Source organism: Drosophila teissieri, chromosome 2L, assembly GCF_016746235.2.
Source record: "Drosophila teissieri strain GT53w chromosome 2L, Prin_Dtei_1.1, whole genome shotgun sequence".
Classification (NCBI taxonomy): domain Eukaryota; kingdom Metazoa; phylum Arthropoda; class Insecta; order Diptera; family Drosophilidae; genus Drosophila; species Drosophila teissieri.
In genome coordinates this window covers 18,922,602-18,936,463 of record NC_053029.1, presented here as the reverse complement: position 1 = coordinate 18,936,463, position 13,862 = coordinate 18,922,602, and positions in this window count along the sequence as shown.

The following is a 13,862-nucleotide window of genomic DNA, read 5'->3' as shown; positions in this document are numbered from 1 at the left end:
CGACCGGGCGACGGATTGAGCGGCTCCTCAAAGGAGATTCCGAGTGGAGCGCGCTAATGAACTCATTTGTGACGCTGTTTTGAATGGATTCCAGGTTGAGCAGAGGATTGGGGACTCTATCGCCTTCAACAGCTTGGTTTAAGGGAAAGGCAAAACATGGACAAGGGGAAATAATTGGCAAGGATACAATTTATGATTTACTATAAGATGCGACTATTTAACAAATGTTGAGCTAAGTGATATTGCCCATAGAAAACTGAATTATTTGTACGAGTATAAATAACTATGTATCTCACTGGCATTGAGAAGTGACCATTACTTGACTTTCGCCTGTAAAAAGTAAAAAGTAATTTCATTGATTTTAGTCCAAGTTTTATCTTCAGCCCTCTGAAAATTTTTCCCAGCCTCAGCCCAGAGACCTCAGCCCATTAACCTTTAAACCGACAAATCACTCTCAAATTCCGAGCCAGTTGACCTCAAATTAAGCTCAATCGAGTTGGCCGAAGGATTCTGCAACTTGGCAGCACAGATAGAGAGTTTCGATTTCCGGCTCAAGGAGCAGGCACTCGGATGGAGAAACGGTGGTCAGTGGGTGGGCGGACAGACATTAATTAGTTGTCATTTTTAACAATTGAGCGTGACGAGGGACAGGAAACGTTGGCAAACACCGAATTTCTCTGTTTCTGGCTCTCTGTGGGCTTTTGCAAATTAACTGGGAGGAGCTTTAGTCCGGGGAAAGGGGATTCGGAGACGATAAGGACTGAGTTCCGGTTCCATTTCGAGTTTAACCAGAAACCAGTGACAATTGACAAATGATGTTGGCGCCGTGTGACGTGTGACAGATAAGTGCCGAAAAAGGTTTACAACTTTTGCCGACAGCCATTTATTATTGATGTCCGCATGCTGAAGTCCTCGCAAATTAAACCCGCTGCCTCCAATTGCCTAGTTGCCCAGTTTCCCAGCTACCCAGTTATCCAGTTACCCAGCGGTCCGGCAATTAGGCAACAGCTCAGCCATAATGACATGCAAGGGGATTAGAGCGCATGGAGCCGCACAAGACTGCACCACTGGCCAACTTGGGAGCTCAAAGCTCCGGCTTAGGGTGTAATCCGGAGCGTGTAATTCCACCACTGACCTGCTTCCACTGCCCACCTGGGGAGGTGGGGCCAGAAATTAATTAGTTCACCAGGGGTCGGGTGATAAGCGAGGGGAGCACTTCATAAGCCTCGGTGACATTGCCAAGTGAATTACCGATTTGCGACTTTAACTTCATGTATAAGGACTTTCATCCAGGAGAAATATAAAGTTCACTTGGCCCATTAAGTGGTGTCACTTCATAGCTGAATATAAAATGATAAATAATAATAATATTAACTTAATAATAATTAACTGATAGGAGGTTTTCAGGAGATTTCCACACGTATCTGGGCTTAAAGAAAAGCAAACCCCAACTTGGGGGCAACTGGAATCCGCTGTATATACAGAGAACGATATGCTAGAAGCCGTTGGGAATTTTTGCGTCGCGAGCGTAATAAAGCGGAGAATGCAGAACATTTGAAAACTTTTAAATGAGTTTCCCATTGTGAAACATATTTACTATGCTAAAAGTTGGGCAATGGACTGCTTCATTTGATTTATAACATATTATAGAATCCTTTCACCTAGCCGTCGTGTCCGATGATGAAAATCCTAATGATGTGGTGCACAAGGTAGCAGTGACATAGACCCGAATTAATGCAAATTTAGGGGACTACATTGGGCATATGTAAATGTTTTCCCAGGCAAAGCCGATTAGCTTTCCCACTGCTGTAAGACAAGCTCAAACACGGCGAGCGGATGAAGGGGGCGAGCGGACTCATCACCAAGTGTAAATAAATCGCGCTGGCAGCTGAATGGAGATATATCCGTATATCCGTATATGTGTACATGTGCATCTATCCACAGCATCCAAAGGCAAGCAGATCAAGTGCATTTTTATGTAAATCCATTGTGTGGCAATGTGAAAATGCGTAGAAAAGGCGACACGAGGGAGATTTGCATAGAGCGCTTTCGATTTCCATTTCCATCGGGGGAAATTGGACTAGAAAGGCGTTCTATTTACATCTCGTCTAGGGGCCCCCCGTCTTTGTTCCCCTCTACTTTATTGATTGAGTGAGCAGCGGGCACATGTGTGAGCAAATCATATTCAATATTTTGTTTGTTCTCCGTAAACACGCCAGTCGACTGAGCCCATATACGTACGTACATATATGTACATACATATATAAAGTCTTTATAGACTTGGTTACCGGTTGCTCCGGAAAATGTTATTGTACTTTTGATTGCATTTGGCCCACTGACTCGCTTTTCACTCGCAGCCCACGGACATTGCTGGCCCGAAATTGAACTCTGCTCAACTTCTGCACAACTTAATCATGGACCAAGGAGCAAGCACCGGGATGCAGGGATCCTGGGAGCCAAGGATCCAGCACCATCTGTCTGGCAGGCCGCATTTGTTGAGCTCGTACCTTTTCGTGTTGCCACAATGTTGCCGCAAAAGTTTTCACATTAAAACCGTTTCATGCCGGCAAATTGTGAAATGAGTTAGCTGAACTGCACTCCCGAAAGGCAAAACGCTCTTGCCCGAAAAGTAAAAGTTCAAAATGGCCGGAGTGCCGGAAATTTACTTTGTTTGTCCGGGTAATATCTTTGCAGTCCTTAAATAAATAATTATATTTCACAATTTATGGGTAATCAATTACAGGGTTGTTGCTTGCAGCTACAAAATGTGTAATCCTTCTAATATTATTATGCTAAGTTTGAATAGATTATTGTATTTACCGCTCTTAGTGATGTGTACATATACATAATTGATTTTATTTGCTTGGTCGATTTAATCGTTATATTAAAGTGAGCACGAAAAAACACCACTACTCTTTTATACGAATTTCTTTGGGACAAAATGTTGTATTGAATGGCAAAGGCACAGGGTAATTAAGAATTTAAAAACTACGTGACTGTTGGTGAATTTCTTTTATAGTTTGTCACCTTCCCTTGCTATCCAGCTTTGATTACCTGAATTGTAGCGTGCACGAATCCTACGGTTTGCATTTCTGGCATTTAAACTGCTATCAAAGTGTCAACAAGTCTTTGTTAAGCGAAACTCGTAATTGAGCCTTTTTGCAAATGCGAATTGGAATTGAATTATAGCCCAACTGATTGGCAAATATTGGAGGTCAGTAAATAAAACCTAAATTAATTTAAGTTGCAGCTTTATTAAAATTGCACTGCGTCAGAACCTGACCAACTGGAAATGCCCCTTCAGTTGAGCCGTGTGAATGGGATTATTGGTTTAAACTTCCTTATTATCTGCAGCATTTAAATAGTTGCCAACAAGTATCTCCGCTCAGAAGCTCAAAGGTGTAATCCCATAGAGGAGCAAACAAGTTTATGTCACCTGAAATATCTGATGTCCACATGTCGAGCATTTGGTATCGCATATAGTATACACCTTAGTTGCAACTATAAAGCCCTCACTCTCCACTCAACTGGTGCAGCCTTGTCAGCTTTGTTCGGCTTTTCTGCTCGCCATTATACGGCTGCTTGGGAAATGCTGCTCTCACATTTTCCGCTTGCTTTCCTCCACAGCATTGTCCTTATTATTTCCCGCTTCCCCGAGTGACCAAGGCAGGATGCTCCTGCTGCTGCTCCTGCTGCTGCTACCTTTTGTTGCTGCTACGAGCTGGCTCATGCTGCTCAATTCCAGTTAAGAGATAAAATTTTTATGACATCACTTTTCTTTTCCATTATTTATTCGCCCGTCGTTGCTGCTGCCGCTTCCTCGACAATCCGCTGCAGATGATGAGCAACGACATCGCCTCGGGAGTTTATAAACTTTATGTTTATTGAAGCCATAAATTGGTAGTGCATATGGTTCGGTAGACCTCTTTGCCTCCTTCATACATTCTACTATTTTATCCGCGTGCAACACGGCGTATGCGCGATGTAACGCACTGCTTGCTGAAATATCCCTTTAAAAAAGATAGACACGTAGGGGTAAAGTACCGTATCTAGTATTTCCTATCCAATTTTAAGGGTAATGTTACATTTTACTTAGGTTGGCTTTTGGAAATTCCCAACTGAGTAATGCGTAACGAGTGTTTAATTTCTTCAAACCATTTCCATTTTTCTGATAGAACTAGCTGCATAACAATTGAATTAGCCCGAATTGACCACAAATAGCCACACATTTTTGAACGAATGCACATACGCACGGAAAGTAACCAAATTAAAATCTGAAAATCTGCAAACTACCACAAAGGGATCCCATTAAAATACACTAAAAACCCATTAAATTCGAATAAAATCCAATTCAAGAGTTTTTGTGTGCGTTTAATACCATAAATCAGAAAATTTCGCAGACACACAGGCACGAGGAAACTCTTCCATTCACATAGACCTATAAAATAGGACAAATCCTTGGCTAAGCTCCCACTACCAAAAGCCAAACAATGCGAATTGTGCGTCCGGTGTTGCCCAGAAGTTTGGGCAATGGTATTTGCAGCTATCTTGGACTGTAACCGGACCAAAAAATTATGAAAAAGATGTGGTTTAAATCTTAGTTGGTGTACTTCACCCCCTGTCAAGTTAACACACAATGGTAGCATTAAGAAGTATGTTCTTTCTACCATGTAAATGTTTTGTTAAGAGGTATTCTTCAAGTCCTATACTGCCGAAACATCCTTGTTGTTTGTGTTTGGCAACATGTAAATGCCCAACTTTGATGTTGTTGCTCCTTGGTGTTTTGTTTTGCGGTTTCAAACCATTTAAGTGCCGCACATTAATGCCACTCGATCCCGCCCCCTAATCTTTCCCCTTTTAAGCCCCATTCAATGGGCAATAAAATCGTAAAATTCTGCCCGCATTCAAATCTCGTTGTCAGATTTGTTTGGGTTGTCCTGGGCAACGGACATATCCTGTTTTGACAGAGGAAACAAATTTTTGTCCAGCTCCAATCGTTTGAGCGATGCGTTTGGTAAATGCATGCATATGCTGCATTCAGCTGCAACTGAAAAAGGAAAATGCATCTGCGTGATCCGCATTTTTTTAAACTTTAAGTGGGCAGGAGAGCGTGGTATATGTTTTTAAAGATTCAAATTATTTACATTACATTTAAAAGTCAAATCTGTTAATTACATATGAACCTGCTATAAAAATATAATATATAACCTTTAGCCCTTAATGGGAAATTGGATATGGTATAAATGTACCAATCAGAATAAAATAGTTTAACCATACCTTTATTTCCATTTAATAAGGTGCCTTTGGGCAGAAATCAATCGGATTACATCTGATCGAAAAGGATGCTTCTTTTTTTCCGTGCAGCACTATCCGGCAGCTCACAAAGTAAGCCTTCAGGACAGAAGCGTGCGGCAGCTTAGACCATTTCTGGGACTGGGGTGGAATAATTTTCTTTGAGGCATTTCCAGGTGCCAAAACACAGGGAAGCCTGTACATGAATGCGAACACATGTATCCTGCCACTCCACCGGAAGCTGTCATAAAAACGGAAAAGCAGCTGGCAAGCTTTGCAAAGGCAAGTGCATCTGCTTCTGCTTCAGCTTCAGCTTCAGCTCTGGCTCCTCCTCCAGGATACTTCTGGTTTCTGGGCGAATCTCCTCCTTTGATTGTGCTCACCGACAGCCAGACAGATATATTGTCGGCCTTACCCAGTGCAAACACTTTGCCAGCCATCGACTGTGGCCACAATAAAAGTGAAAAGCGAAGAGCGCACTCCGGCCATTGCATTGGCAAAAGCCATAAACGTGTTGGTCTGCGGGGGCCGACTGTCGGTTACCATACTTCCACTGCCACTGCCACGGCCTCTGCCACAGCCACCTGCACAGCCACTGCCCCGAAATGCAACTGCAACTTTGCCGTGTTCTCGGTTGATCCGGCGGTGCTGGGACATATGTATGTTTCGGGGGAGCAGCCAGCAACACTCCTGGCCAGCCCATGAATAATGGCCCTGGAACAGAGCAGCAGCTCCGGCGGCAGCTTATTGTGTGAATTATTTGCGCTATGTGTATTAAACTGCAGCTCAAGCTAATGCAGCATCAGGCCCATTTCCCCAAATGCATCTGCACAGAAAGAATCATATCTTTAAGACCGTTCGATTCGTCCTTACATCTGGAAATTTATATGATATATCCACCTACTAGTTAGACAATGTGTTCAGTATGTTCAATGTCATGGCTTGCATGACATGACTAAGGATAACTTGAAAAACTGTAAAAGTAGTAAACTACCATAATACATGATACCATTTTTCCTGCACTATTTTTGGGCAGTGCCTGAATGCATCGCTGCAATTTTCGTGCTGCGGCCCATGAGTCGTATGCGTAATTTGATTTACAATGCGAGTATGGCTCTCATTTAATGTGCGAACGTGCATGTGGATGTGTGCATCTGTCTGTGGCTCTGACTTTGCCCGGTTTTGGCCTAATGGCCATGAGATCGTGTTTAATAGTTAACAGCTTTGATTTTCCACCAACCATTTGATATTGCACTGATGGCATGGGATATTGAATTATGCCTTGCCAGTAGGATAATGATAATTTAATGCCTGTTTGCCTTTGCACAGCAAAGTTAGATTGAGTTGGAAGAAGCCATTATTCTGCTTTGTTTATTTACGATTGAGCTATTCGGAAGGTGGGGGTTGAACTACGATGGTGATTTTGTGCAATAATAATAATTGTTAATATCCAAACTGGCATGCAAAACGAGTGATTTAGTGAAAAAACCTTAATTAATGAATTATTGCAGCCCGCAGAAAAGCGGTGATTATTTGCGCAGCCAGCCACACCTGTTAGCCTTCGTTTTTGTAATTATTACCACTGCGGTTGCGGCCTTCGTCACTGAGCCTAATTGAATTTCGCACCGAAGGAAAACAGAACCAGGTATGCATCCGTTTGAGCCGGCTGCGAAATTGAAATTACTTTAATGCCGGCTCCGGCGTAATTGATGCCTTCAGTGCAGTGACCTGGATCGCTGTCAGCCCAAACAGCCGTGGATGCATCATCGTGGCACCAGCAGCAGCCCCAGAATCCGGCACGGAGCTCCCGGCATCCCATCATCCCATCATCGCATCATCTCACCATCCCATCCGCATCATTGTTGGCCTGTTTGCTGTTGGCGTGGCAAACAATCCTGACGAAAGAGCGCCGGCTGAAGGAGAAGGAGAAGCGGCAGGTCCTGCAGCGCCGCAGCCCTGCAACAGGAAGCAAAAGTATGACACAGGAAGCCGGAGATGGTCCCTTCGCCCCTTTATCCCCTCTGCACTCCATCCTCGGCCAGCCGACCCACAATTAAAGCGATAAAGGCGCAGGAAAAATGTTCTGATGTCGCATCTCACAGGCGTAAATCAGCAACAGATGCACAGATACAAATTGCTGGCAGTCCTTTTTGTTCAATGTCGTTTGTTTTTGTCATCTTTCATCTACTTACTTTGTATATTTGTATCTATGACCATTGTAAGTTGGTTTTATAATTTTAGATTTTAAAAAATTAAATAGTATGTATTAATTCGATTTAATCACTATCACTCCACTCTAAATTCCTTTGTAATCCATATACTTCAACACATTCCTGATAGTCTTATCCCGGTTTTTTCCAGTGCACCATCGGCGAATGTGTGTGCCGCGAGTGGCAATTTAAGGTACTTAAAAGCCACGCCACTTTTAATGAGAGTCCCCGAGTGGATGGCACTGCGCATCGCCGATCCGAGCCAATCCGATCCGATGACACAGATTCCGGGCGGATGACCAGATGGCTATTACACGCAGTAAGCCGGCTGCAAAGTAGCTGGCCAATTGTTGCGAATGTGCAGTAAGATTTAATTGAGTGTCCGCTTCCGCTGCAGCTGCCACTTCCACTTCCACATCCACATCCCCATCCACCATTCCGCATCGCGCATTCCGAGGTTGATTGGGCTAATGGAGGTGTCCGATTGACGCAGCTTTCTGGCGGGTCTGAGCTCCTTTGATCTGGGTGCCTCTGCTCCGCCACGCCGCCTCCTCCGGGACTAACGACCACTCAATTAAGTGCATTCGCCGCCTTTGAAGCGGCCAAGAGAAAACGGTAACTGCTTTAAGCCATTTCCTCATTTCCCGAGTGCTTCGGCTGATAAAGGAAGCAGCGAAGCTATACATATAGTTTCCTGCAGATGCGTTCAGCAGAGTCCATTAAGCGTTGACTTGGATTAGTTTCATTGAAACATCGCAGATATATGCTCATTTCATGTTTTGATTGTAAGGTCATCTAACTGCCAGTAGCGAAACAATTGAAAAAGTAACATTTAAGCCTCTAATCGTTAGGCAAAACAAATTGTAAGAATATTGTTAGTATATCCAAGTCTAATCGAAATGTAGCTATGTACATGGTTAACCAATTCTCTTGCTTTTTTCAGCACCTATTAACACCCAATGCGGAAGAAAGAGAAACTGGAGCAGAAGTAGCCGAAAGAGCTCCTAAAATCTGCATTAGCTGGTGAGGGAATTGAAAAAGGCAAACAGAACTTGCGTGGCTCGACATGTTATGATGCTGAACAGGTGCTTGTGGTGCTGGTGGTGCCACAGGCTTCAGTGGCATCAGTGGCATCAGTGGCTTCAGTGGCTTCAGTGGCTTCAGTGGCTTCAGTGGCTTCAGTGGCACCGGTGGTGTGGTAACTGCACACATTTTAACGTTGAAAGCGTTAACCGACTATGCAGTGGCTCCATGAGCTCTGGATACTGGATGGTGGATACTGGACTCGGAGCTCTGAGTGCTGAATGCTGACCAAACGAAACGAAATGCTGGATTCTGGCTGATGCTCCGAATTAGGTCAGAATGGTGGCCGCAAAAAGCACGAGCACACAAAAACGGATACAAGTCAGGGGGAGTGACTCAGATTCGACTTTTGACTACCAATTAAAGTAAAAATTTATTCGTGAATCGGTAAATTCGGGACTCGTTCCAAACTGCAAGTGTAACTCATGGCCAATAACAAGCTTATGGCCACATTGTGGACTGTGAAAACATAAACCATAAATAAATACACATATCATAGGATATTATGTAAAATAATCTCTGGAGATTGAAAATCTACAAATGTAGTGAATGATTCATTACAATTCGCTGATAGATTTATGTGAACCAACTATTTCCGAGTGGTTTCAATCGATTTGGTTTATGCAGACTTGGAGTGCGAAGCAGACCAATGTGTGCTTTTCATTTTCACTTGCGGGGTATTGGAAAATGGGGGAAAATGCCGGGTGAAAGGCTTGGTTCGCCTGACTCGCTCGGCTATCAGCGCTTGCATTTTAATTGCAAATTTTCCCACACAGTTGCAGCCACTCGGATCGGCGGACTTCTGGCTGGACTGGACTTTTCGCTGGCAATAATTTATTGGAGACGCTTAGCAGGAGATTAACGGTAAATGTAAACCCAGCCAGCGAACCGGAAACGGATTACGGGACCGGATAGCGGATGGCGGAAGTAGAAAGTCACACGTAATTCAATATCACGCTGGCAATTTACGACCCAGGCGCAGACACATCCAGTGGATCTGGTTCAGGATCTTGGCCTGGGAGCGGGAATGGGGTAATTGCATCTGGATGTGGAGCTGGATGTGGACCAGTGTGTCTGAGTGGGTGCTCTCCTCCGTGCTCTTTTCCGCAATCGGGCATTAAATTAAGGCAGCTCTGCGAGCATTTCAAGGCAAGAAAACTGATTGTGGTGGGCTGCCTTCAAGCCATATTAAACTTGTCATCCCGTCGTCGAAACGTCGGCTGACAGCTGGTGGAGAAACCTTTTTGGCCAGACTCAGAATCTAATTGGCTTTGAGCCAGAATTGGTTTTTCGCAGGAATTCCCGCAACTCAAGCTATACCAACGCATACTCGTATATGGCCTTAGTACACACTCAGCTTCTTTTCGTTTTTTTTTAACTTTTCAGTTTAGAACAATTATTGACTGGCTTTGTTTATGCGGCCACTTCCGTTTCCGTTCGACAGATTTCTTAATACTTTTTTGAATGCCAGACTATGCTGGAAACCAACTTTTTGTCCTTCAGTGGGCAGTGACCTATTCTCACCCAAAAAACACAGGGGCATACCCACTTATATATTCATATATATACATATAGATATGTAGATATAGATTTATATCCCGCTGGCAGCCATAATTGTTTCTGCTGAAGTGCACTCCGGCTAGACTTTATTTATTGTTGGTTGCACCCTTTCAACCGCAAACCGGGGCAGATGCTGTGTACACGATTTTGGACATTTGAACGGGCTAGGAAAATCCAGGAAAAACCCGACTGCACTGCACCCGCTGCCACTGCAAATATTTGAAGCCCCCTCGATTCGCCTTCACTTCCTGCAGTTGATAGACTTTTTGGCATCGAATCGATTCGCCCGCCGCATGTAAATGCCAAATAGAAATGTTTTGGCCAGCAATTATTTGCGTATTTTGATGGATTTTCGGGCACCACGGTTTGGGTGGAAGCAAATATTTGGAGGTGGGTCGATTCGAATAATTGATTTTTTAATTTCTTGACCGTGTTGAATGCACTTTAAATTGGCGATGGACAGACGGACATGGCCAGATCGAATCGGCTAGTGATCCTTATCAAGAATATATATATACGCTTCCTTCTACATGTTACATTCAACGAATCTGTACGATTTACGGGTATAAAGATTGTTAAATATACATACATACGTACATAGGTATAGTTAAAAAAGTTTTAATTGTTATGTTTAAAAAACGTGTTCATATGGTATGATCTGTGTTTAAGCTCTATGTATATGTTTCGCATTTAAAGAAATATATTTAATGATAGAGACATGGTTTTACGCAAAAGGTCATTTAACACTCACACTACTTCACAGTAATGATCTGCACTTTTTGTGGCCATAATATTGCGTTTTTGGCATTCAAATTTGCATTGATTTCATGGTGTTTCCTTTTCATTTTTCCGACGTCAGCAGACCGACCACGCAACGAATTGCAAATTTAAATGCCGCACCAGCTGCAACTGCTTATGGAAATGAGTCTGGCCAACTCTCCGGCAGGAGTCCGATTGTCAGACTGTCCGACTGTCCAGCAGTTTTCCCGGCAGTTTGCGACTCGGCCAACGCAGTCACACCAACGGGCAACTAATAATGTAAAACTCGCTCTTTATAACTTTTCACGGGGAAAACCCGGGGGTGGAAAAAGCAGGGGCGAAAGCTGCGACGATTGCCATGGCGACCAAAATTGAGTGCCGTTTGTGAACAGCTGGAAACTTATGAAAGTTGTTTGCCAAACAACAATAAAATAAATTGTGCGAGGCGGGACAGGCGGGAACAGCCGGGGGCGAAGTGGGGCCTTCGAGTTTTCCGGTTAAGGTGTGCCGTTGTGTTCTGCCGTTGCGGGGGGGGGGGGGGGGGTGGCATTTTCCGGGGGGGCTGGGCTTTCCCGCCATCCCGTGTCAATTGTCATTGCGTACTTGAAGCTGCTTTTGTTGCCTTCAACTTGACTTTGTCTTGGCCGAGTTGTAACGCTTTTATTGGCATTGTTTGCCGCTCCTGTTGTGCCTGCTGCTATTCGAATTGTTTATATTACACCAGACTTGGGAGAAGGTGTAGAAAGTTTCCCTTTCTGCTTTTCCCTTCGGCACCTTTACACTTTTACACTTTATGAAGTGCACACAGCGGGTTATCAATTTGTGTGTTGTCGCTCCAATTCGTTTTATTATTAAAAACCACTGAGCTGGAAGCATCAAAGCGGAAGTTGCATTTACGGCCGATGAGATACGGATTCTGAAGAGGGATTCTTCTGCATAGTATAATAAATTGTGGCCATGTGTACATCTGATAAAATATTTATACATGCAAATGTTTGAACCGAAACAAAGTCTCTTCAAGGGTGTTTGCGAATTATGCTGGTTTAAAGCTTTCGCTTCGTTAATTTGCATACCAAATTGTTGGCTTTTTATGGGAGTTTAGACATAATTGAAGTCTATGTGAGCCGACCAATGCGCACGATGAAGAAATTGATAATCAATTGGATTATGTTCTGCAACAAAAAAATACGTAATTACAACTTTAATAAAGCCGATACTATCTATTACGAAATAGTTTCACACAACATTGGGGAAGTCAAATCTTGTAGCAGGAAAATCCTGAAGTAGATTTTCGCTCCTCAGAGGAAACTGTCATTGCGTTTGAAACTCAGTTGCAGTTGATTGCCCATATCGATTTCTGCTTCGGTTCTCCTTTTTTGTTATCTATGATAACAGAAGACAGAATAAAACGGAAACGAGATGGCTATCACCATTACAAGAAGCAGCTGCGTTGCGTCTTGGCCAAGAAAGTCGAAGGAAATGGTTACAGCCAAAGTGAACGTACTATTCAGTTCAGTGCTGCAAGCTGGCAACTTATAGCGCAGGACTTAAGAAAATAGGCAAAATATGTCTAGTCTTGGTAATTTGTATATTCTATCATAAAGTTTCATGTCATCCCAGTTTTAATAATTTGTATAATATATCAGATAGTTTCAGAAAGTCCTAATTCATTGTTGCAAGCCCAGTCAAGACAGGAATTTATTGTATTGCTACTGTTTTTTAAAAGCGTATACAACCCGATCTGTGGTATTGAATTATTGGCGTTTTGGGGAATGTCTGAAAAACGGACAAACGGACTGATCTCCGGTTGTGGACAAAATGTCAGCACTGGCCACTGTCCTCTTTTTCAACTGTTGGTTTCCGTTTTCGCGTCCGATTTGGATTACGTTGGGAAAAATGCAAAACACTTTCGCAGAGAAGTAACCAAGTTAGATTGCAGCCAAAAGATGAAATTATTTTATACTTCTTTCCATTCCCACTGCGAATCGAATAAATATTTATGGTAAATGTTAATTCCACGCTCTTTAATCTAAATGTTAATTTCCCGGCAGCAAATAAATCACTTTGTAGCCGAGCAGCCACGCGGCGTATGCGTTATGCGTTGGAATTGAATCGAATGGAATGGAATGCCTGGGGATATCCTCATGCACCGCCGGGGGAATCCCCCGGAATCCACTCCCTCACCAGGTGTCTGTGGCTGCCGGATTAATTAGTGCTCGGTGCTCAGCAAAATGCTGCTTGGGGACTAATTGCCGGGGAAAGCTCAAGTGCGGGCTTGGTTGCTCCTCCGTCGCTCCAGTGGCACTTTAAAGATTTTCAGAAATGCACCTCGGCGAAACTGTCGGCGGCAGGTGTAAAGTTTCAATTATCACCCTCGTCATGACCAAAACCACAACTAGCAGCTAATTACGCGACTCTCGATTAGTTTTTGCGGAAAGTTGGCTTACTCAGGGATTTGCATTATTGTGGTATTGTTATCTTAAAGCTACTTGCACGGCAGAGGACTTACTTTTTATGCTGAGCAATTTAAAATTGATTGCCAATCAAACATCAAATGATTGGCTGCCTCTCCACACTCACACACTAAGCCACATGGGACTAGGCAACTAATCGGAATATTCAGATGAGAGACTGTGCTCGGAGCACAAACCAAAAATCTTAACTTATCATATCATATATTCCAAAATGGCATTCCAGGGTGCTGCTGGAAATTTGTCAACTATGCGGCCAACTTTAAACCCAGCGAATCGCACAAATAAATGGCAGAGATGACTTTATGGCCAGCACCGCACTTTGTCTCCAACCAACGAGGGGCTGAAAACTCAGTTTCGACGGCGGCTTGCACTGCGGATGGGGATAAAGGGAGTGACAGGAATGAAAGGAGTGACGGGTGGGAGTTCAAGTGTAGTTAGCCTCGGGACTTTGGCATGCATTTAACATCCAGACCAGGACACGACT